The sequence below is a fragment of the Giraffa tippelskirchi genome, chromosome X (assembly GCF_054371585.1).
Source record: "Giraffa tippelskirchi isolate mGirTip1 chromosome X, T2T-mGirTip1v1.2.pri, whole genome shotgun sequence".
NCBI lineage: Eukaryota > Metazoa > Chordata > Mammalia > Artiodactyla > Giraffidae > Giraffa > Giraffa tippelskirchi.
Genome location: NC_137289.1, coordinates 36,443,677 through 36,459,912, shown reverse-complemented (window position 1 = coordinate 36,459,912; position 16,236 = coordinate 36,443,677). Strand labels below are relative to the sequence as shown.

At 40.4% G+C, this 16,236-nt stretch overlaps 1 protein-coding gene and 1 pseudogene across 2 annotated transcripts in view; one reads left to right on the top strand and one right to left on the bottom strand.

The window, feature by feature from the left end:
• LOC145536418 (uncharacterized) overlaps window positions 1-11,460 on the top strand; it is a 96,845-nt gene extending 85,385 nt beyond the window's left edge. For both annotated transcript variants that reach the window (XM_081565767.1, XM_081565766.1), the window contains one exon: window positions 10,049-11,460. The gene's annotated coding sequence lies outside the window, so the exon portion shown is untranslated. The remainder of the gene's footprint in view (window positions 1-10,048) is intronic.
• A 1,895-nt stretch (window positions 11,461-13,355) lies between these two features.
• On the bottom strand, window positions 13,356-14,593 carry LOC145535604 (putative RNA-binding protein 15B; annotated as a pseudogene).
• Window positions 14,594-16,236: the final 1,643 nt, after the last annotated feature.

Sequence of the window (16,236 nt, the reverse complement as noted above, 5' to 3'; positions counted from 1 at the left end):
CATTCAACTGCAGGAAATGCAATGTGAATTAACTCTGTCCTGCCAACACCATGGAAGAACTAGCAAAGTCTGTTACACCAGTGTATTGTCGGGCACAACTGAGTGACCAGCACTTCTCCTCTAAAAGTGCTGCAGTTTAACTCCAACACCTAGAGGTTTAGAGATATACCAAGACTATGTTTATCTGGCAGAAGTAGAACAGCATGATTGAGTCAGTGTTTTGGATAACTAGTCCTTTTTTTTTTCTTTTTAAATTAGTAGATTTACAATGTTGTGTTAATTTCTGCTGTACAGCAAAGTGATTCAGTTATGCATACGTGTGTATATATATATATATATGCATTCTTTGTAAAATATTCTTTTCCATTATGCTTTATCGTAAGATACTGAATCTAGTTCTCTGTGCTGTACAAAAGCACCTTGTTGTTTATCCATTCCATATATAATAGCTTACATCTGCTAACCCCAACCTCCTCCTCCATCCTTCCCCTAACCTCCTCCCCTTGGCAACCACCAGTCTGTTCTCTCTGTCCATGAGTGTGTTTCTGTTTTGTTATTGTTGTGTTGCTAAGTCATGTCTGACTTCTTTTTCAACCCCGCCAAGCTCCCCTCTGTCCATAGGATTCCCCAGGCAAGAATACTGGAGTGGGTTGTTATTTCTTTCTCCAAGAGATCTTCCCAACCTAGGAATCGAACTCTCATCTCCTGCATTGCAGACGATTCTTTACCACACCACCTGGGAAGCTTATATATGTAACACATCTTTTTTTTTTTTTTAATGATGACGTCTTTCCTTCTTTCTTTTCTTTATTTATCGGCCACACTGTGTGCAGCATGTGGGGTCTTAGTTCTTGGACCAGGAATCAAACATACCCCCCCTACCTGCCTTGGGAGTTTGGAGTCTTAACCACTGGACCACCAGGGAAGTCCCTATTTTTAAAAAATTTTTATCAGCATATAATTGATTCAGTGTTGTGTTAGTTTCAGATGTACAGCAAAGTAAATCAGTATACATATACATATATCCACTCTTTTTTTTAGATCCATTACAGAGTATTGAGCAGAGTTCCCTATGCTATACAGGTTCTTATTAGTTATCTAATTTATATATAATTGTGTGTATATGTCCATCACAATCTCCCAGTTTATTGCTCCCCCCATCCCCTGGTAGCCATAAGTTTGTTTTCTATATCTCTGACTCTTCTTCTGTTTTGTAAATAAGTTCATTTGCACCTTATTTTTTTTTAAGATTCCACATATAAGCAATATATTTGTCCTTCTGTGTCTGACTTACTTCACTCAATATGGCAGTCTCTGGGTACATCCATGTTGCTGCAATGGCATTATTTTGTTCTTTTGTATTGCTGAGTAATATTCTTTTGTATATACGTATCATATCTTCTTTATCCATTCCTCTGTTGATGGACATTTAAGTTGTTTCCATGTCCTGGCTATTGTAAATAGTGCTGCAATGAACATTAAGGTGCATGTATCTTTTTGAGTTAATGATTTTCTCCAGGTATACACCCAGGAGTGGGATTACTGGGTCATATGGTCATTCTATTTTTAGTTTTATAAGGAACCTCCATAGTGGCTGTAGCTATTTACACTCCTATCAACAGTGTAGGAGGGTTCCTTTTTCTCCAAACCCTCTTGAGCATTTATTGTTTGTATATTTTTTGATTATGGCCATTCTGACTGGTGTGAGGTGATACTTCATTGTAGTTTTGATTTGCATTTCTCTAATGATTAGTGATTTTGAGCATCTTTTCATGTGTTTGTTGGCCATCTATGTGTCCATCTTCTTTGGAGAAATGTCTAATTAGATCCTCCACCCACTTTTTGATTGGGTCATTTGGTTTTTTGATTTTAAGCTGCATGAGCTGTTTGTATATTTTGGAGATTGATCCCTTGTTGGTTGCTTCATTTGTAAATATTTTCCCAGATTCTGAGAGTTGTCTTTTGTACCATATTTTCTTTATCTATTTGTATTTCTTCTTTTAGACAAATGTCTATTTAGGTTTTCTGCCCATTTTTTGATTGGGTTGTTTTTTGTTCTTGAGTTGTATGAGCTGTTTGTATATTTTAGGAATGAAACCCTTATTTGGTCTCATTGTTTGCAAATATTTTCTCCCATTATGTAGGTTGTCTTTTTGTTTTTGATAACTAGTCCTTTATATGGACAAGTATTATTAACATAATTAAAACCATTACATTAACGTTAATGACCAGTCTGTTGCTTCGACTGACTTGGTTAAATAATGGAGATTATGGAGTCATGTCCTAGGTAGTAGTAGTGGTTAATAAGAAAGAATTCTCAGGATCTTCTGTGGAATAGCATTCAGTTCCCTGATTGTAAAAAGACAGTAGACTCATTCCCTTTCTTTTCTTTTTGCCTCTTCTACTTGCCTTCTTTGCTTCTTTCCCATATATAAATATATACCATACACCTCCCTTAGGATAAATACCTGTTTCTTTTTAGTATACTAAATATATGTATTTATACAAATTTTATATGTAAATATGCCATACTCCTCTGTTGGGATGTGGAGATAGATGTAGACAATATAGTTGTAGATACAGATTTCCCAAGGGAAGAGTATAGTTGGGGTTAGGGGAAGGGAGGAAAGGAGGTAGAGAGGAATGGAGTTCTCAGGCATTTGAAAATTGATGGGAGAAATGATGAGCTTTACTTGATCAAAGCCTTAGTCCATTTTATAGATTTACATATATTGCCAGGACTATAGATCAAAGGTAGAGTTTTGTTGTTTTCATTTTTCATAGCCTCTTATAGGATAAGAGGTATTAGGCAATACTGGTTGTGTAAAAACTATAAGGAAATAACTTGGTTTATTTCTCTTATGATACTTTATACATTCTGGTTGATTGCACACAAACCTGGGTAAACGTTGTACCTCTCCTCCTACATTTTAAGCTCCTACATGGTAACGACAGTGTTTGGTTCTTGTTTTATCCCTCATGGTATGTAACATAGTACCTGGCACAAAGCAAGTACTTGTGTATGCTTTTGAATAAATGAATCCTAGAGATTGGAGAACTGTAAGACAACTTAACTTTGAACAAAACTATAGTCCTAGAGGTATATTACCTGGGTTCTGTATACATTTAAAAATTATTCAAAAAGGTGAAAACTTACCTAACATTAATCATAAAGGTTTATGTTGGCAACCACTTAGTTCCTATGGTTACATTTCCAAGAAATTATGAGATAGGTACTTCAGAGGTTTCGGAACAGGAACAAATTGGCTGTTATAGAATTCATGAATGCTAATAACTCATTTACTTATAATGCTTACAATTAATTGGTTTAAAATCATCTACTTCAGTCTTAAAATGAATAGAATATTTAAAGGTCACCGTTGCTCTTGGCTCTCATTTAAAACTCTAATTGAACAAAAATACATTGTGGATAACAATTAAAACATTTAAAATTATTCTCTAGCTAAACTTGGTCTAGAATAGTAAATGATGTACCCTCATGCTTTCTTTTAAGTGTTGTGATCTATACCCTAAGGCTAAGTTATTATAAAACAATTTCCAAGGTTTTGGATGATGGGGGATATGCCCATCATTTATGAAATGGAGTGAAGTAGAATGAATTATGTACACATGAATTTCTTCTTAAATGTTTAGCAATGAATCTTCATTTCTTTTTTTCTTCACTGGAAATGTCAATTGATACCATGTGCTAAACCATGTTTAATATTAAAGATATGAGATTCAATTAGGAAGTCCTTTTATCAATGGCAAATATAGCATCCAAAAATGAATCTCAACAAAAATGAAGGAACATATCTACATATAATGCTGACATAAGAAATAGCATTTCTTGTAATTTTTGACTAGAGATGTGTTAGCAGACATGTTGACACTATTAAAATGGGTCACTTGTTGGTGCTGGGAAAACTGGTCAACCACTTGTAAAAGAATGAAACTAGAACACTTTCTAACACTGTACACAAAAATAAACTCAAAATGGATTAAAGATCTAAATGTAAGCCCAGAAACTAGAAAACTCCTAGAGGAAAACATAGGCAAAACACTTTCCGACATAAACCAGAGCAGGATCCTCTATGACCCACCTCCCACAGTAATGGAAATAAAAGCAAAAATAAACAAATGGGACGTAATTAAACTTAAAAGCTTTTTGCACAATGAAGGAAACTATAAGCAAGGTGAAAAGACAGCCTTCAGAATGGGAGAAAATAATAGTAAATAAAGCAACTGACAAAGAATTAAACTCAAAAATATACAAGCAACTCCTGCAGCTCAATTCCAGAAAAATAAATGACCCAATCAAAAAATGGGCCAAAGAACTAGACAGACGTTTCTCCAAAAAAGACATACAGATGGCTAACAAACACATGAAAAGATGCTCAACATCACTCATTATCAGAGAAATGCAAATCAAAACCACAATGAGGTACCATCTCACGCCAGTCAGAATGGCTGCTATCCAAAATCTACAAACAATAATGCTGGAGAGGGTGTGGAGAAAAGGGAACCTTCTTACACTGTTGGTGGGAATGCAAACTAGTACAGCCACTATGGAGACAGTGTGGAGATTGCTTAAAAAACTTGAACTGCCCTATGACCCAGCAATCCCACTGCTGGGCATACACACTGAGGAAACCAGAATTGAAAGAGACACATGTACCCCAGTGTTCATCGCAGCACTGTTTCTAATAGCCAGGACATGGAAGCAACCTAGATGTCCATCAGCAGACGAAGCGATAAGAAAGCAGTGGTACATATACACAATGGAATATTACTCAGCCATTAAACACAACACATTTGAATCAGTTCTAATGAGGTGGATGAAACTGGAGCCTATTATACAGAGTGAAGTAAGCCAGAAAGAAAAACACCGATACAGTATACTAACACATATATATGGAATTTAGAAAGATGGTAATGATAACCCTATATGCGAGACAGCAAAAGAGACACAGATGTATAGAACAGTCTTTTGGACTCTGGGAGAAGGCAAAGGTGGGATGATCTGAGAGAATAGCATTGAAACATGTATATTATCATATGTGAAACAAATTGCCAGTCCAGATTTGATGCATGAGACAGGGTGCTCAGGGCTGGTGCACTGGGATGACCCAGAGGGATGGGATGGGGAGGGAGGTGGGAGGGGGGCTCAGGATGGGGAACACATGTAAACCCATGGCTGGTTCATGTCAATGTATGGCAAAACCACTACAATATTATAAAGTAATTAGCCTCCAATTAAACAAACAAAAAAACCTGGAAAAACCAGATATCCATAAGAGGAAAAAAAAAACTATAATACACCAAAAATACTAAGTAACTTAAGCTTTTTTACTGCTTGAAATTATGCTTTTTTTTTTTTTTTGGAGATTACGTTTCTTAATGTACTTCTATTGCGGTAGTTCAAGAACAACTCTTTTTCCCCATGGTTAAGATTTTAAATAATGTTATAATGCCAGCAACCATTTACTTACAAATTATAGCCAGAGATAAGATACCTCTAATTTTCCATTTGGTGGATTCCTGGGTAACATAAACATAATAAGGAATTCTGATTATATAGATCAACTTGACAGGAAATTGGAAATAGGTGATAAAGATTAAATGTATAGGTACACTGATGAGAAATGCAGGATACTGTAATCTATTGAACATGCCTTACCTAATAAATTTCCATGTCCTTCTTATCAAAAAAATAAAATGGGTCACTTGTAATTATGAAAATGATAAATCTTTAGAAAAATTTGTTATTGTTGGTTCACGGCAGAATTTTCAAACTGTATTCCATGGAATACTGTTTCAGGAAATGTTGACAGAAGTGTTACATAAAAAGGATTCCATGACCAAAAGAGTTTGGAGAGTTGTTAATGGTGGCTCTTTAACTATGTCTTCCTAATCTAAACAGATTTTTCTATTGTCCGGGATGAATGCAGGAAAGCTTATTTACCCATTTAACGATACCTTTTCTTATTTATTTTTTTTAACTTTACAATATTGTATTTGTTTTGCCATACATTGACATGAATCCTCCATGGGTGTACATGTTTTCCCCTTCCAGAACCCCCTTTCCACCTCCTTCCTCATCCCATCCCTCTGGGTCATCCCGGTGCACCAGCCCCGAGCACCCTGGATGATACCTTTTCTATGAAAACATTATCAAGACATCAAAAAACATTTTGTTTAAATATGATGCACAAATCAACAACATATAAAGAACTATCAGTGCCAAGTGTGAGAGATTGTATTTTCCAAAGATAACTACAACAATATCTTCCATCCCACGTAGTGTTACAAAGTCATGTCGACAATTCTCCATTGGAGAAGTGAGATTTATGTTGCCTCTCCTTCAATCTGGGTGAGCTTATAACTACATCACTTATAACTCCAGTGATGCAATGTGACTTCTGAGGCTAGGTCATGAAAAGTGACACAGTGTCTACCTGGTTCTTTTGAATACTTGATTGGAGTCACCATGTAAGCACTCCAAGTGTCTCGAGGGCCTCATGTAGCACCATGAGGAAGGCCAAATGGAGAGGACACGTGGAGAGGCCCTGAGGCTACTTGAAGGGACAAGAATGCCAAGTCAACCATTTGCTGCTTCAGTACCTCTGCAGTTCCTGCTCCAGTTACCGTCTGACAGCAGTCACATGTAGACTCTCACCCTGAACCACCCAGCTGAGCCCTTCCTGAAATTCCTGGTTCACAAAAACTCGTGAGAGAGAGTGAAATGATTTTTGTTATTTTAAACCATTAAGTTTTAAGGTGATCTTTAATGTAGCAGTAGTAACTTGAACATTGGGTACCATATTCAATATAATCTTTAGTAGTAATATTAACCAGATACACCACTCATAGCCTCTTTTACCTTCAGCCTTTGCCATTGTAAAGTGAAGATAATCTTTTGAATTTAAAAAAAGAATAACAGATAAAATATTTCACAGGTTCCAAATCTCAGGTTCTGTGGTAGACATGCTATGTGCTCACTGTCCAAAGTATTTCCGTAAACAAACCTTAGGGTTACTTAGTCACTAGGAATGTACAATTTAACTGTTCTTGAATAATTTAAATATAATATTAGAAATCTTGACACCTGTTTCTTTACTATTCATTGCCCACAAACACCTTACTGTGATTTAGTGATTAAACAGGAGTTGAGTGTTCTTAGAGACTTTTATCTAGACTTGGAAAACTCCTTCTCCTCACCATGAATACTTAAAAGTAATCAGAGGTCAACTTGAGGACAGTGATTGAAAAACTTGTTACAAGGTGATCTTCCCTCATATGAGGTAAAACTGAGAAGGCACTGCAAGTAGATTTCCTGAAGATAGGAGTCCAATATGCTTCATTCATTATAGTCACTTAATTGGTTTGGTTGCCAATGTTCTTCCTGAGAAGGGGAGGGGACACCTCATAGTCATAAATTAGCAAATTTTAAAAAGACCATTTGAAAGGAATGCTGATGATAATTGCATTTGAAGTAGGAAACAATATAGGTCTGGGGAAATAGTGTAAACTCTGAAATGAAATCTAGTATTTGTCTAGGAGTGTGAAATGTTCTCTATTTCTAGTCAAGACTTGAACTTTCTCTAAATACTGGCATATAATGTTGTCAATATGGAGGCTGATTTCTTCCTTATCATCTAACCAGTGAATGATTGGAGTTTATCATCTTCATTTAAACTCACTTAATACTGCCTAGCATTTATTTATCCCTTACCAAGCACCTAGTTTTGGAGAAGGCAGTGGCAACCCACTCCAGTACTCTTGCCTGGAAAATCCCATGGACGGAGGAGCCTGGTAGGCTGCAGTCCATGTATGGGGTCGCGAAGAGTCAGACACGACTGAGTGACTTCACTTTCACTTTTCACTTTCATGCACTGGAGAAGGAAATGGCAACCCACTCCAGTGTTCTTGCCTGGAGAATCCCAGGGACGGGGGAGCCTGGTGGGCTGCCATCTATGGGGTCGCACAGAGTCGGACACGACTGAAGCGACTTAGCAGCAGCAGCTTAGCAAGCACCTAGTTTATGTATTAACTCTTTTAATCCTCAAAATTCTGGGATAGGTACTACTGTTATCATCCCCATTTTACAGATGAAGAAACTGAGGCCCCAAAAGCTTGTCCAAGATTATACAGTCAGTATTTGATAGTTTGGATTCAGATTCTGTCAGTGTGGCTCTAGAGCCAGTACTGTTCAGTAACATGCTAGATTACCTCCCTTGGACATTTGCTTCAATATAGTACTAACCAAAGATAATACTGACTTAAAATCCTGGCTTTTTGAGATTACTGACTCTGACCTTAAATAAATTACTTAATTGTTCTGACCCTCTGTCCCTGCAACTGTGTGATGAGGTAATAATACAGTTCTTATTATAAGCATAAGAAAAGCTACGACCAACCTAGACAGCATATTAAAAAGCTGAGACTGCTTTGCCAAGCTGGAATCAAGATTGCTGGGAGAAACATCAATAACCTCAGATATGCAGATGACACCACCTTTATGGCAGAAAGCGAAGAAGAACTAAAGAGCCTCTTGATGAAAGTGAAAGAGGACAGTGAAAAAGTTGGCTTAAGGCTCAACATTCAGAAAACTAAGATCATGGCATCTGGTCCCATCACTTCATGGCAGATAGATGGGAAAACAGTGGAAACAGTGTCAGACTTTATATTTTTGGGCTCCCAAATCACTACTGATGGTGATTGCAGCCATGAAATTAAAAGATGCTTACTCCTTGAAAGGAAGGTTATGACCAACCTAGATAGCATATTTAAAAGCAGAGACGTTACTTTGCCAACAAAGGTCTGTCTAGTCAAGGCTATGGTTTTTCCAGTAGTCATGTATGGATGTGAGAATTGGACGGTGAAGAAAGCTGAGCGCCAAAGAACTGATGCTTTTGAACTGTGGTGTTGAAGAAGACTCTTCAGAGTCCCTTGGTCTGCAAGGAGATCCAACCAGTCCATCCTAAAGGACATCAGTCCTGGGTGTTCATTGGAAGGACTGATGTTGAAGCTGAAACTCCAATACTTGGCCACCTGATGTGAAGAGTTGACTCATTAGAAAAGACCCTAATGCTGGGAAGGATTGGGGGCAGGAGGAGAAGGGGACGACAGAGGATGAGATGGCTGGATGGCATCATCGACTCAATGGACATGGGTTTGGGTAGACTCCGGGAGTTGGTGATGGAGAGGGAGGCCTGGCGTGCTGTGATTTATGGGGTCACAAAGAGTCAGACGCGACTGAGCTGAACTGAAAAAGCACTTTAAATAATTAGGCCGTTATGGCAATCTTGCATCTTAGTACATTATGATGAGTAGGTTAATATGTTGATAAAACACCTGTGTGAAAAAAATCCAGTCGTAAAATACACATATGTTTAGCAGCACCCAGATATTCTGCTAAATTTGGCATTTGTTTTATGGTTTAAATGTCACAATGTGCTTTGTCCCAATGTCCTTCACACAAACTTACTTCTAGAAACTATTTTCATCTAGATAAGTCAAGAATTGGGAAAACTAAATATATACACATCCCCAACCACTAATCCTATCCTTTAGCAAAAATATTTTAATTATTTCAGAGAAAAACTGGCTGCATATATTTTATTTCTTTCATTCTTCTAGGGTGAATTTGTTAAAACTGTTTTGTTTTTTAACACTTTTATTTTGAAAATTTATTTTTATTTGAAGTATAGTTAATTTACAATATCATGTTAGTTTTGGATGTACAGCACAGAAATTTTGTTATTATATATGTATGTGTATATATAATATATTCTTCAGATTCTCCTCTCTTATAGGTTATTTAAAAATATTGAGTATAATTACCTGTGCTTATCAGTAAGTCCTTGTTGTATATACCAATTTTAGATATGATAATGTGTATATGTTAATTGCAACCTCCTAATTTTTCCCTACCCCCACCCCCCTTTCTCCTTTGGGTAACCATAGTTTGTTTTCTCTGTTTGTGACTCTGTTTCTGTTTCATAAATAAGTTCATTCATGTCATTTTTTTTTCTCTCTGACAAAGGCTTTACTGACAACTGATACCTTATGGTGAAGGAGGTCGGATTCGTGATATCTGAAGAAGAAGATTTAGCTTTGGATCCAGGGACCAGTCTCGATCACTCAATAGCTTTTGTGTAGCAGAGTTTTATTAATGTGAAAAAGGGACAAGAAAGCTTCTGACATAGACATCAGAAGGGGGACAGAGAATGCCCAACGCCCTAGTCTTAGCAAGGAAGCGATATACTTTTTAAATCGGTTTTTAGAATAAATCAGAATGTCTCAAGGTTGGAAAGATCTTACTAGACCCACTCCAACAAGTTACATTTGAAGATGACAGGGTTAAATAGAAAAATCTTACCAGACCCATTCCAATAATACACATTTTAAGATGACAAGATTAGTCAGAAGTTTCTCAAGAAGGAGAAACATGTCCTCAACCAGGATACATTGTTGTTATATAGTCATTGGTACAGAATTTAACTCAGATGACCATTATATCTACTACTGTGGGAAAGAATCCCTTAGAAGAAATGGAGTAGCCATCATAGTCAACAGGATAGTCCGAAATGTAGTACTTGGATGCAATCTCAAAAACGACAGAATGATCTCTGTTCGTTTCCAAGGCAAACCATTCAGTATGACAGTAATTCAAGTCTATGCCCCTACCAGTAACGCCAAAGAAGGTGAACAGTTCTGTGAAGACCTACAAGATCTTCTAGAATTAATACCTGAAAAAGGTGTCCTTTTCATTATAGGGGACTGGAATGCAAAAGTAGAAGTCAAGAAACACCTAGAGTAGCAGGCAAATTTGGCCTTGGAGTACAGAATGAAGCAGGGCAAAGGCTAATAGAGTTCTGCCAAGAGATTGCACTGGTCATAGCAAACACCCTCTTCCAACAACACAAGAGAAGACTCTATACATGGACATCACCAGATGGTCAACACCGAAATCAGATTGATTATATTCTTTGCAGCCAAAGATGGAGAACCTCTATACAGTCAGCAAAAACAAGACCAGAAGCTGAATGTGGCTCAGATCATGAACTCCTTATTGCCAAAATCAGACTTAAATTGGAGAAAGTAGGGAAAACAAAGACCATTCAGGTATGACCTAAATCAAATCCCTTTCAATTATACAGTGAAAGTGAGACATAGATTTAAAAGACTAGATCTGATAGAGCACCTGATGAACTATGGATGGAGGATCATGACATTGTACAGGAGAAAGGGATCAAGAGCATCCCCAAGAAACAGAAATACAAAACAAGCAATATGGCTGTCTGAGGAGGCCTTACAAATAGCTGTGAAAAGAAGAGAAGCAAATAGCAAAGGAGAAAAGAAAAGATATGCCCATCTGAATGCAGACTTCCAAAGAATAGCAAGGAAAGATAAGAAAGCCTTCCTCAGTGATCAGTGCAAAAAAATAAGGAAAAACAATAGAATGGGAAAGGCTAGAGATCTCTTCAAGAAAATTAGAGATACCAAGGGAACATTGCATGCAAGGACGGGCTCAATAAAGGACAGAAATGGTAGGGACCTAACAGAAGCAGAAGATATTAAGAAGAGGCGGCAAGAATACACAGAAGAACTCTACAAAAAAGATCTTCACTTCCCAGATAGTGACGATGGTCTGATCACTCACATAGAGCCAGACATCCTGGATGTGAAGTCAAGTGGGCCTTAGGAAGCATCACTATGAACAAAGCCAGTGAACGTAATGGAACTCCAGTTGAACTATTTCAAATCCTAAAAGATGATGCTATGATAGTGCTACACTCAATAGGCCAGCAATTCTGAAAAAGTCAGCAGTGGCCACAGGACTGGAAAAGGTCAGTTTTCATTGCACTCCTTAAGAAAGGCAATGCCAAAGGATGCTCAAACAACTGCACAATTGCACTCCTCTCATATGCTAGTAAAGTAATGCTCAAAATTCTCCAAGCAAGGCTTCAGCAATCCATGAACCGTGAAATTCCAGATGATCAAGCTGGTTTTAGAAAAGACAGAGGAACCAGAAATCAAATTGCCAACATCCACTGGATCATCGAAAAACCAAGAGAGTTCCAGAAGAATATCTCCTCCTGCTTTATTGATTAGGCCAAAGCCTTTGACTGTGGCGATCGCAGTAAATGGAAGAATTCTGAAAGAGATGGGAATACCAGACCACTTTACCTGTTTCCTGAGAAATGTGTATGCAAGCCGGAAGCAATACTTAGAACCGGACATGGACCAATGGACTCGTTCAAAATTAGGAAAACAGTATGTCAAGGCTGTATATGGTCACCCTGATTATTTAACTTAAATGCAGAGTACATCATGACAAACGCTGTGCTGGATGAATTACAAGCTGAAATCAAGATTGCCGGGAAAAAGATCAATAAACTCAGCTACGCAGATAAGACTAACCTTATGGCAGAAAGCGAAGAAAAACTAAGAGACCCTCTTGATGAAAGTGAAAGAGAGTGAAAAAGTTGGCTTGAAGCTCAACATTCAGAAAACTTAAGATCATGGCATCTGGTCCCATCACTTCATGGAAAATAGGTGGGGAAACAGTGGCTGATTTTATTTTGGGGGGCTCGAAAAACACGGCAGATCGTGACTGCAGCCATGAAATTAAAACACACTTACTATGTGGAAGGAAAGTTATAACCAACCTAGAGAGCATATTAAAAAGCAGACACATTACTTTGCCAACAAAGGTATGTCTAGTCAAGGCTGTGGTTTTTCCAGTAGTCACATATGGATGTGAGAGTTGGACTATAAAGAAAGCTGAGCACTGAAGAACTCATGCTTTTGAACTGTGTTGCTGGAGAAGATTCTTGAGAGTCCCTTGAACTGCAAGGAGATCCAGCCAGTCCATCCTAAAGGATATAAGTCCTGAGTGTTCGTTGGAAGGACTGATGTTGAAGCTGAAACTCCAATACTTTGGCCACCTTATACAAAGAGCTGACTCATTGGAAAAGAACCTGATGCTGGGAAAGAATGAAGGCGGGAGAAGAAGAGGACCACAGAGGATGAGATGGTGGGATGGCATCACCGACTCATTGGACCTAAGTGTGAGTAACCTCCGGGAGTCGGTGATGGACACGGAGGCCTGGCATGCTGCAGGCCATGGGGTCGCAAAGAGTCGGACACGACTGAGCGACTGAACTGAAGACCTTAGTTTTGGTGGGGGAACAGGACTTTGGTCCCTGGGAGATGAACCAGAATAACCCAGCAGAGAATACACATCTCAGGTGTAACATGGGGTGGGGTGCAGTTGCAGGGCGGCAGTGGTCAGATTTTTAAACAACTGCTTTAGTGACAGATGGGCTGGAAGGGACAGGTTTGGGCTAGGCTGCCTGTCTTACTATACCTCTCACTATGTGTTCTTCCTCTAGCACGCCCAGTGTCCTCAGTGCTGACGGGAGGTACTGCTGTGAAGAGTCACAGGTTGGAAGGCGTAGTAGAGCATGCCCGTGCTGTCTCTGCCCTTAGACCCACCCACTGGCAGGTTGATCACCGCTGCAGCCTGATTCTGTTTCAAGTAGGTTAACAGGTTCCTGAGAAGCCGCCTCTGTAGGCCGGGCTCCATGGTGGGCATCTCCTCAGTGGCCCACCGGGGTTCGCTTGCGTGGCCAGGAGCACTGAGTAGCCATTGGGTCTCCCGTGCGTGATGCGTCGTGTGACTTCCCCCACCTTGGGCCGGTCCAGGCGAAGGCGGTGGGTAATCTTCAGCTGGGTCAGCTTACTCCTGGAAGTGTGATCTTTTGAGGACTGCTGATCACCCCCCGATCTCCGTGTAGCATGTGCATTGATGTTGCGGAGCAGCTGTTTTTCAACACCAGAAGCCTGTTCCAACCCAGCTACGGCATCTGGGCATCCTCTGAAGGATTCTTGAGCTTTCTGGTCTCGTCTTCTGGCTCTTCCAGAGGCTTGAGCTCGGCCTCAGTGGTCCGAAGACTAGGCTTGCTCTCTCGCATCTTCTTCCCTGTGGGAAGAGTCGGTAGTCGTGGTAGGGGTAGCGGCTCTGCTCCTCCGCCCCGTGTCTGCAGTTGCTGAGGGAGTTGCTGCCGGATTCCTTGGTCCCTTCACTGGAATGATCTTCCTTGTGGCTGTGCTCGGGGGTGCGGTCAGAGCCTCGGTCTGCAGGCTGCACACCACCCTTGGTCTTGCTGCGTTCCTCGTAAGGGGAGTGGGTTGTCCTTCTGTGATCACCGGAGAGGCTCCGGTGCTTCCACCTGTCCTCCGAGGCCTGGGGCAGGATAGACCTCCTGGTCCCCAACTCCTCCCCAGTGCTCACCGCTCTGGCTGTGCACTGAGCAGCTATAGCCCTAGAGACTGGGCAGTCAGACCGTTTACTGGGGCTGGTCCAGTCCCCTTTCAAAAAGGTCCTCTCGGTTTGAGTACAGGAGGTGTGTGTGGGGGTCCTGTCCCGCACCTGCAGGTTGGCATCCAGGTTCCGGTGCTGGGTATACCCGTCTTGAAGTAGCTCATAGTGCACAGGCAGGCAGGGTAGGCCAGTTTGCATTGCAGCCTCAAAGAAAGGCAATGCCAAAGAATGCGCGACGTACCGCACAGTTGCACTCATCACACCCGCTAGTGGGCGTCCCTTATAGCTCAGTCGGTAAAGAATCTGCCTGCAGTGCAGGAGACCCGGGTTCGATCCCTGGGTTGGGAAGATCCCCTCGAGAGAGAAATGGCAACCCACTCCAGTATCCTTGCCTGGAAAATCTCATGGACAGGGGAGCCTGGTAGGCTGCGGTCCATGGGGTCGCGAAGAGTTGGGCACGACTGAGAAACAAACACTTCCTCACATACTTACTACACACACTAGTAAAGTAATGCTCAAAATTCTCCAAGCCAGGCTTCAACAGTATGTGAACAATGAACTTCCAGAACTTCAGGCTGGATTTAGAGAAGGCAGAGGAACCAGAGATCAAACTGCCAACATCCGTTGGATCATTGAAAACGCAAGAGAGTTCCAGAAAAGCATCTACTTCTGCTTTACTGACTATTCGCAAGTCTTTGACTGTGTGGGCCACAACAAACTGTGGAAAATTCTTAGCGATCAGATTACCAGACCGCCTGACCAGCGTCTTGATAAATCTGTATGCAGGTCAGGAAGCAACAGTTAGAACTGGACATGGAACAGCAGAGCGGTGCCAAATAGGGAAAGGAGAACATCAAGGCTGTATATGGTCACCCTGCTGATTTAACTTATATGCAGAGTACATCATGAGAAACACAGGGCTGGATGAAGCACAGGCTAGAATCCAGATTGCCGGGAGAAAGATCGATAACCTCAGATATGCAGATGACACCACCCTTATTGCAGAAAGTGAAGAAGAACTAAAGAGCCTCTTGATGAAAGTGAAAGAGGAGAGTGGAAAAGTTGGCTTGAAACTCAACATTCAGAAAACTTAAGATCATGGCCTCTGGTCCCATCACTTCATGGCAAATAGATGGGGAAACAGTGGAGGCAGTGACAGGCTTTATTTTTGGGAGCTCCAAAACCACTGCAGATGGCGACTGCAGCCTTGAAATTAAAAGACGCTTGCTCCTTGGAAGAAAAGCTATGACCGACCTGGACAGCATATTACAAAGCAGAGCCATTACTTTGCCAACACAGGTCCATGTAGTCAAGGCTTTGGTGTTTCCAGTACTCACGTATGGATGTAAGAGTTGGATTATAAAGAAAGCTGAGCACCGAAGAACTGATGCTTTTCAACTGTGGTGTTGGAGAAGACTCTTGAGAGTCTCTTGGACTGCAAGGAGATCCAACCAATGCGTTCTAAAGAAAATCAGTCTAGAATCCTTGTTGGAAGGACTGATGCTAAAGCTGAAAGTCCACTACTTTGGTCACCTAATAGGAAGAACTGACTGATCTGAAAAGACCCTGATGCTGGGAAAGGTTGAAGGCAGAAGGAGAAGGGGACAACACAGGATGAGATGGTTGGATGGCATCACTGACTCAATGGACGTGAGTTTGAGTAAGCTCCGGGAGTTGGTGACAGACATGGAGGCCTGGCATGCTTTAGTCCACGGGGTCGCAGAATTGACCCGACTTAGGAATTAAACAGTAGTGATCTAGAAACTTAAAATGTAATGAAGGCAGTGAAACAAATGTCTTTTTCATAGTGTATCAGATGATTGCGAGCCATATGTCTTATATTGTTGCACAGCCATCAGCGTATACACAAGTACTTTTACCTCGAGAGATAGACCCGTTCA